Raw genomic sequence first — 10,535 nt, forward strand, 5'->3', positions numbered from 1 at the left:
GATCATGTAGAGGGTTACACTGGGAACCAGCCTGAGTCATGTAGAGGGATACACTGGGAACCAGCCTGAGTCATGTAGAGGGTTACACTGGGAACCAGCCTGAGTCATGTAGAGGGATACACTGGGAACCAGCCTGAGTCATGTAGAGGGATACACTGGGAACCAGCCTGAGTCATGTAGAGGGATACACTGGGAACCAGCCTGAGTCATGTAGAGGGATACACTGGGAACCAGCCTGAGTCATCTAGAGGGTTACAGAGGAGGCGGAGAAAGAGAGGCCGGAGGGCGGGCCTTCTGAGGAGTAGGAGGAGTCGTGTGATGATCATGTAGAGGGTTACACTGGGAACCAGCCTGAGTCATGTAGAGGGATACACTGGGAACCAGCATGAGTCATGTAGAGGGTTACAGAGGAGGCGGAGAAAGAGAGGCCGGAGGGCGGGCCTTCTGAGGAGTAGGAGGAGTCGTGTGATGATCATGTAGAGGGTTACACAGGGAACCAGCCTGAGTCATGTAGAGGGTTACACTGGGAACCAGCCTGAGTCATGTAGAGGGCTACACTGGGAACCAGCCTGAGTCATGTAGAGGGCTACACTGGGAACCAGCCTGAGTCATGTAGAGGGATACACTGGGAACCAGCCTGAGTCATGTAGAGGGCTACACTGGGAACCAGCCTGAGTCATGTAGAGGGATACACTGGGAACCAGCCTGAGTCATGTAGAGGGATACACTGGGAACCAGCCTGAGTCATGTAGAGGGATACACTGGGAACCAGCATGAGTCATGTAGAGGGTTACAGAGGAGGCGGAGAAAGAGAGGCCGGAGGGCGGGCCTTCTGAGGAGTAGGAGGAGTCGTGGCTGAATGACGACAATATCAACATACATCAACATACATCTGACTGGTTATACGATATACCGGCAGGATAGAACAGCGGCGTCTGGTAAGACAAGGGGCAGCGGTCAACGTATTTTTGTGAACAACAAAAATAAGAAAGTGTCAAGCCATTGCTCGCCTGAGTTAGAGTTTCTCATGATAAGCTGTAGACCACACTATCTACCTAGAGAGTTTTCGTCTATATTCTTTGTAGCTGTTTACATACCACCACAGTCAGAGGCTGGCACCAAGATAGCATTGAATGAGCTGTATTCCGCCATAAGCAAACAAGAAAACGCTCACCCAGAGGCGACGCTCCTAGTAGCCGGGGACTTTAATGCAGGGAAACTTAAATCTGTTTTACCTCATTTCTATCAGCATGTTAAATGTGCAACCAGAGGGAAAAAATCTCTGGACCACCTTTAGTCCACACACAGAGACGCATACAAAACTCTCCTTTTCCTCCATTTGGTAAATCTGTCCATCCTGCTTACAAGCAAAAACTAAAGCTGGAAGCACCAGTGACTAGATCAATAAAAAAGTGGTCAGATGAAGCAGTTGCTAAGCTACAGGACTGTTTTGCAGCACAGACTGGAACATGTTCCGGGATTCCTCCAATGGCATTGAGGAGTACACCACATCTGTCATTGGTTTCATCAATAAGTGCATCGATAATGTCGTCCCCACAGTGACCGTACGTACATACCCCAACCAGAAACCTTGGATTACAGGCAGCATTCACACTGAGCTAAAGGCTAGAGCTGCCGCTTTTAAGGAGCGGGACACTAACCCGGAAGCTTATAAGAAATCCCGCTATGCCCTCCGACGAGCCATCAAACAGGCAAAGATCGAGTCGTACTACACCGGCTCTGATGCTCGTCGGATGTGGCAGGGCCTGTAAACCATTCCACACTACAAAGGGAAGCACAGCCGAAAGCTGCCCAGTGACACGAGCCTACTGGCCTACTGGCCGAGCTAAACTACTTCTATGCTCCCTTCAAGGCAAATATCACTGAAACATGGATGAGAGCACCAGCTGTACAGGAAGACTGTGTGATCACTCTCTCCGCAACCTTTAGACAGGTCAACATTCACAAGGCCGCAGGGCCAGACGGATTACCAGGAGGTGTACTGTGAGCATGCGCTGACCAACTAGCAAGTGTCTTCACTGACATTTTCAACCTCTCCCTGACAGTCTGTCACTAAGCTAAGGATCCTGGGACTAAACACCTCCCTCTGCAACTGGATCCTGGACTTCCTGACGGGCCGCCCCCAGGTGGTGAGGGTAGGTAACACCACATGCGCCACGCTGATCCTCAACACAGGGGCCTCTCAGGGGTGCGTTCTCAGCCCCCTCCTGTACTCCCTGTTCACACATGACTGCACGTCCAGACACGACTCTAACACCATCATTAAATTTGCCGATGACACAACAGTGGTAGGCTTGATCACCGACAATGACGAGACAGCCTGTAGGGAGGAGGTGAGAGACCTGGCCGTGTGGTGCCAGGACAACAACCTCTCCCTCAACGTGATCAAGACAAAGGAGATGATTGTGGACTACAGGAAAAAGAGGACCGAACACGCCCCCATTCTCATCCACATTTCCAACAAACTATCACGGTCCAAGCACACCATGACAGTCATGAAGAGGGCACGACAAAACCTATTCCCCTTCAGGAGACTGAAAAGATTTGGCATGGGTCCTCAGATCCTCAAAAAGTTCTACAGCTGCACCATCGAGAGCATCCTGAAAAGGTTGCATCACTGCTTGGTATGGAAACTGCTCGGCCTCCGACCGCAAGACACTACAGAGGGTAGTGCGAACGGCCCAGTAAATCACTGGGGCCAAGCTTCCTGCCATCCAGGACCTCTATACCAGGCGGTGTCAGAGGAAGGCCCTGAAAATGGTCAAAGACTCCAGCCACCCGAGTCATAGACTGTTCTCTCTACTACCGTACGACAAGTGGTACCGGAGCGTCAAGTCTAGGACAAAAAGACTTCTCAACAGTTTTTACCCCCAAGCCATAAGACTCCTGAACATCTAATCAAATGGCTACCCAGACTATTCACATTGCCCTCTGCACACATAGACAACAGTCACCCTCAAAGCATCGTTCCCCATCACGCCACAAAAGCCAGAGCAAGGGGAACAACTACTTCAAGGTCTCAGAGCGAGTGACGTCACCGATTGAAACGCTATTAGCGTGCACACCGAAAGCTAGCTAGCCATTTCACATCGGTAACATGTACATACTACCTCAACTAACTGGTTCCCTCACACATTGACACTGTACCGGTACCCCCTGTATATAGCCTCCACATTGACTCTGTACCGGTACCCCCTGTATATAGCCTCCACATTGACTCTGTACCGGTACCCACCTGTATAGAGCCTCCACATTGACTCTGTACCATAATACCCTGTATATAGCCTCAACATCGACTCTGTACCATAATACCCTGTATATAGCCTCCACATTGACTCTGTACTGTAACACCCTGTATATAGCCTCCACATTGACTCTGTACCAGTACCCCCCTGTATATAGCCTCCACACTGACTCTGTACCGGAACGTACCGGTAACCCCTGTATATAGCCTCCACATTGACTCTGTACCGGTACCCACCTGTATAGAGCCTCCACATTGACTCTGTACCATAATACCCTGTATATAGCCTCAACATCGACTCTGTACCATAATACCCTGTATATAGCCTCCACATTGACTCTGTACTGTAACACCCTGTATATAGCCTCCACATTGACTCTGTACCAGTACCCCCCTGTATATAGCCTCCACACTGACTCTGTACCGTAACACCCTGTATATAGCCTCCACATTGACTCTGTACCAGTACCCCCTGTATATAGCCTCCACATTGACTCTGTACCGGTACCCCCTGTATATAGCCTCCACATTGACTCTGTACCGGTACCCCCTGTATATAGCCTCCACATTGACTCTGTACCGGTACCCCCTGTATATAGCTTCCACATTGACTCTGTACCAGTACCCCCTGTATATAGCCTCCACATTGACTCTGTACCGGTACCCCCTGTATATAGCTTTCACATTGACTCTGTACCAGTACCCCCTGTATATAACCTCCACATTGACTCTGTACTGTAATACCCTGTATATAGCCTCCACATTGACTCTGTACCGTAATACCCCGTATATAACCTCCACATTGACTCTGTACCGTAATACCCTGTATATAGCCTCCACATTGACTCTGTACCGTAATACCCTGTATATAGCCTCCACATTGACTCTGTACCGTAATACCCTGTATATAGCCTCCACATTGACTCTGTACCAGTACCCCCTGTATATAGGCTCCACATTGACTCTGTACCGGTACCCCCTGTATATAGCCTCCACATTGACTCTGTACCGTAATACCTTGTATATAGCCTCCACATTGACTCTGTACCATAATACCCTGTATATAGCCTCCACATTGACTCAGTACCGGTACCCCCTGTATATAGCCTCCACATTGACTCTGTACCATAATACCCTGTATATAGCCTCCACATTGACTCTGTACTGTAACACCCTGTATATAGCCTCCACATTGACTCTGTACTGTAACACCCTGTATATAGCCTCCACATTGACTCTGTACCAGTACCCCCCTGTATATAGCCTCCACACTGACTCTGTACCGGAACGTACCGGTAACCCCTGTATATAGCCTCCACATTGACTCTGTACCGGTACCCACCTGTATAGAGCCTCCACATTGACTCTGTACCATAATACCCTGTATATAGCCTCAACATCGACTCTGTACCATAATACCCTGTATATAGCCTCCACATTGACTCTGTACTGTAACACCCTGTATATAGCCTCCACATTGACTCTGTACCAGTACCCCCCTGTATATAGCCTCCACACTGACTCTGTACCGTAACACCCTGTATATAGCCTCCACATTGACTCTGTACCAGTACCCCCTGTATATAGCCTCCACATTGACTCTGTACCGTAACACCCTGTATATAGCCTCCACATTGACTCTGTACCGGTACCCCCTGTTTATAGCCTCCACATTGACTCTGTACCAGTACCTCCTGTATATAGCCTCCACATTGACTCTGTACCGATACCCCCTGTATATAGCCTCCACATTGACTCTGTACCGGTACCCCCTGTATATAGCCTCCACATTGACTCTGTACCGGTACCCCCTGTATATAGCCTCCACATTGACTCTGCACCGGTACCCCCTGTATATAGCCTCCACATTGAGTCTGTACCGTAATACCCCGTATATAGCCTCCACATTGACTCTGTACCGTAATACCCTGTATATAGCCTCCACATTGACTCTGTACCGTAATACCCTGTATATAGCCTCCACATTGACTCAGTACCGGTACCCCCTGTATATAGCCTCCACATTGACTCTGTACCAGTACCCCCTGTTTATAGCCTCCACATTGACTCTGTACCGGTACCCCCTGTATATAGCCTCCACATTGACTCTGTACCGGTACCCCCTGTATATAGCCTCCACATTGACTCTGTACCGGTACCCCCTGTATATAGCTTCCACATTGACTCTGTACCAGTACCCCCTGTATATAGCCTCCACATTGACTCTGTACCGGTACCCCCTGTATATAGCTTTCACATTGACTCTGTACCAGTACCCCCTGTATATAACCTCCACATTGACTCTGTACTGTAATACCCTGTATATAGCCTCCACATTGACTCTGTACCGTAATACCCCGTATATAACCTCCACATTGACTCTGTACCGTAATACCCTGTATATAGCCTCCACATTGACTCTGTACCGTAATACCCTGTATATAGCCTCCACATTGACTCTGTACCGTAATACCCTGTATATAGCCTCCACATTGACTCTGTACCAGTACCCCCTGTATATAGGCTCCACATTGACTCTGTACCGGTACCCCCTGTATATAGCCTCCACATTGACTCTGTACCGTAATACCTTGTATATAGCCTCCACATTGACTCTGTACCATAATACCCTGTATATAGCCTCCACATTGACTCAGTACCGGTACCCCCTGTATATAGCCTCCACATTGACTCTGTACCATAATACCCTGTATATAGCCTCCACATTGACTCTGTACTGTAACACCCTGTATATAGCCTCCACATTGACTCTGTACCATAATACCCTGTATATAGCCTCCACATTGACTCAGTACCGGTACCCCCTGTATATAGCCTCCACATTGACTCAGTACCGGTACCCCCTGTATATAGCCTCCACATTGACTCTGTACCGGTACCCCCTGTATATAGCCTCCACACCCCGCTGTATATATTGTAACTTTTTACTGCTCCTCTTTAATGACTTGTTACTTTTATCTCTCGTAAGTAAGCATTTCACTTCTACACCTGTTGGATTCAGCATTTCACTGTAAGGTCTACTACACCTGTTGTATTCAGCATTTCACTGTGAGGTCTACTACACCTGTTGCGTTCAGCATTTCACTCTGAGGTCTACTACACCTGTTGTATTCAGCATTTCACTGTAAGGTCTACTACACCTGTTGTATTCAGCATTTCACTGTAAGGTCTACTACACCTGTTGTATTCAGCATTTCACTGTAAGGTCTACTACACCTGTTGTATTCAGCATTTCACTGTAAGGTCTACTACACCTGTTGTATTCAACATTTCACTGTGAGGTCTACTACACCTGTTGTATTCAGCATTTCACTCTGAGGTCTACTACACCTGTTGTATTCAGCATTTCACTGAAAGGTCTACTACACCTGTTGTATTCAGCATTTCACTGTGAGGTCTACTACACCTGTTGTATTCAGCATTTCACTGTGAGGTCTACTACACCTGTTTTGTCTTCAGCATTTCACTGTGAGGTCTACTACACCTGTTGTATTCAGCATTTCACTGTGAGGTCTACTACACCTGTTGTATTCAGCATTTCACTGTGAGGTCTACTACACCTGTTGTATTCATCATAGACCAGTCCTGGTCTCCTCTCACTGCCTAGATACTGTCTAAATTCCTAGTCTCCTCTCACTGCTAAGAGACTGTCTACAGTCCTAGTCTCCTCTCACTGCTAAGAGACTGTCTACAGTCCTAGCCTCCTCTCACTGCCTAGAGACTGTCTACAGTCCTAGTCTCCTCTCACTGCTAAGAGACTGTCTACAGTCCTAGTCTTCTCTCACTGCTAAGAGGCTGTCTACAGTCCTAGTCTCCTCTCGCTGCTAAGAAACTGTCTACAGTCCTAGTCTCCTCTCACTGCTGAGATACTGTCTACATTCCTAGTTAAGATACTGTCTACAGTCCTAGTCTCCTCTCACTGCCTAGAGACTGTCTACAGTCCTAGTCTCCTCTCACTGCCTAGATACTGTCTACAGTCCTAGTCTCCTCTCACTGTCTCCATCACAGCCTCTCTGTTAAACATAATTGGGCATTTGGTGATGGAATATTATCCCATGTGATTGGATCCGATTGGTATCTGCTTCTATTATCTATCTATATTTTATTTGACCTTTATTTTAACTAGGCAAGTCAGTTAAGAACAAATTCTTATTTACAATGACGGCCTACTGGGGAACAGTGGGTTAACTGCCTTGTTCAGGCAGGCTACCTGCTGCCCCTACACTCTAACCACTAGGCTACCTACCTACCTACACTTTAACCACTAGGCTACCTGCCCCCCTACACTCTAACCACTAGGCTACCTGCCGCCCTTACACTCTAACCACTAGGCTACCTGCTGCCCATACACTCTAACCACTAGGCTACCTGCCGCCCCTACACTCTAACCACTAGGCTACCTGCCGCCCCTACACTCTAACCACTAGGCTACCTGCCCCCCTACACTCTAACCACTAGGCTACCTGCCGCCCTTACACTCTAACCACTAGGCTACCTGCCGCCCCTACACTCTAACCACTAGGCTACCTGCCCCCCTACACTCTAACCACTAGGCTACCTGCCGCCCCTACACTCTAACCACTAGGCTACCTGCCCCCCTACACTCTAACCACTAGGCTACCTGCCCCCCTACACTCTAACCACTAGGCTACCTGCCGCCCTTACACTCTAACCACTAGGCTACCTGCCGCCCCTACACTCTAACCACTAGGCTACCTGCCCCCCTACACTCTAACCACTAGGCTACCTGCCCCCCTACACTCTAACCACTAGGCTACCTGCCGCCCCTACACTCTAACCACTAGGCTACCTGCCGCCCCTACACTCTAACCACTAGGGTACCTACCTACCTACACTCTAACCACTAGACTACCTGCCTCCTCTACACTCTAACCACTAGGCTACCTGCTGCCCATACACTCTAACCACTAGGCTACCTGCCGCCCCTACACTCTAACCACTAGGCTACCTGCCGCCCCTACACTCTAACCACTAGGCTACCTGCCCCCCTACACTCTAACCACTAGGCTACCTGCCGCCCTTACACTCTAACCACTAGGCTACCTGCCGCCCCTACACTCTAACCACTAGGCTACCTGCCCCCCTACACTCTAACCACTAGGCTACCTGCCGCCCCTACACTCTAACCACTAGGCTACCTGCCCCCCTACACTCTAACCACTAGGCTACCTGCCCCCCTACACTCTAACCACTAGGCTACCTGCCGCCCTTACACTCTAACCACTAGGCTACCTGCCGCCCCTACACTCTAACCACTAGGCTACCTGCCGCCCCTACACTCTAACCACTAGGCTACCTGCCGCCCCTACACTCTAACCACTAGGCTACCTGCCGCCCCTACACTCTAACCACTAGGCTACCTGCCACCCCTACACTCTAACCACTAGGCTACCTGCCGCCCCTACACTCTAACCACTAGGCTACCTGCCGCCCCTACACTCTAACCACCAGGCTACCTGCCGTCCCTACACTCTAACCACTAGGCTACCTGCCGCCCCTACACTCTAACCACTAGGTTACCTGCCGCCCCTACACTCTAACCACTAGGCTACCTGCCGCCCCTACACTCTAACCACTAGGCTACCTGCCACCCCTACACTCTAACCACTAGGCTACCTGCCGCCCCTACACTCTAACCACTAGGCTACCTGCCGCCCCTACACTCTAACCACTAGGCTACCTGCCGCCCCTACACTCTAACCACTAGGCTACCTGCCGCCCCTACACTCTAACCACTAGGCTACCTGCCCCCCTACACTCTAACCACTAGGCTACCTGCCCCCCTACACTCTAACCACTAGGCTACCTGCCGCCCCTACACTCTAACCACTAGGCTACCTGCCGCCCCTACACTCTAACCACTAGGGTACCTACCTACCTACACTCTAACCACTAGACTACCTGCCTCCTCTACACTCTAACCACTAGGCTACCTGCTGCCCATACACTCTAACCACTAGGCTACCTGCCACCCCTACACTCTAACCACTAGGCTACCTGCCGCCCCTACACTCTAACCACTAGGCTACCTGCCCCCCTACACTCTAACCACTAGGCTACCTGCCGCCCTTACACTCTAACCACTAGGCTACCTGCCGCCCCTACACTCTAACCACTAGGCTACCTGCCCCCCTACACTCTAACCACTAGGCTACCTGCCGCCCCTACACTCTAACCACTAGGCTACCTGCCCCCCTACACTCTAACCACTAGGCTACCTGCCCCCCTACACTCTAACCACTAGGCTACCTGCCGCCCTTACACTCTAACCACTAGGCTACCTGCCGCCCCTACACTCTAACCACTAGGCTACCTGCCCCCCTACACTCTAACCACTAGGCTACCTGCCCCCCTACACTCTAACCACTAGGCTACCTGCCGCCCCTACACTCTAACCACTAGGCTACCTGCCGCCCCTACACTCTAACCACTAGGCTACCTGCCGCCCCTACACTCTAACCACTAGGCTACCTGCCGCCCCTACACTCTAACCACTAGGCTACCTGCCACCCCTACACTCTAACCACTAGGCTACCTGCCGCCCCTACACTCTAACCACTAGGCTACCTGCCGCCCCTACACTCTAACCACTAGGCTACCTGCCGCCCCTACACTCTAACCACTAGGCTACCTGCCGCCCCTACACTCTAACCACTAGGCTACCTGCCGCCCCTACACTCTAACCACTAGGCTACCTGCCCCCCTACACTCTAACCACGAGGCTACCTGCCCCCCTACACTCTAACCACTAGGCTACCTGCCGCCCCTACACTCTAACCACTAGGCTACCTGCCACCCCTACACTCTAACCACTAGGCTACCTGCCACCCCTACACTCTAACCACTAGACTACCTGCTGTTTTCGCTCTGCATTGTTGTTTTTACCAAACATGTGATGAATAAAATGAGATTCGATATCATTACACCTACTAGCTGTTCAAATATGTTACACTGTCTCTTTAAGGCAGTCTGAGCGAGGCTAGCAGAAGGCAGTGCTCTGTCTCTTTAAGGCAGTCTGAGCGAGGCTAGCAGAAGGCAGGCGGCTCACCAACAGGGAAGTGAAGGAGTGATTTTGCCATCTCATCCTAACTCAGGACAAGCAGAATAATAGGTGTGATGACACAGCATTGTTTACAGCTCAACTCCTCTAGTTCTGGGTAACAGTACTCCTCGAGTGCACACACACTACTGAAATATTGACTTTGTGTGTGTGTGTCTCTGTGTGTGT

Source organism: Oncorhynchus mykiss, chromosome 9, assembly GCF_013265735.2.
Source record: "Oncorhynchus mykiss isolate Arlee chromosome 9, USDA_OmykA_1.1, whole genome shotgun sequence".
NCBI lineage: Eukaryota > Metazoa > Chordata > Actinopteri > Salmoniformes > Salmonidae > Oncorhynchus > Oncorhynchus mykiss.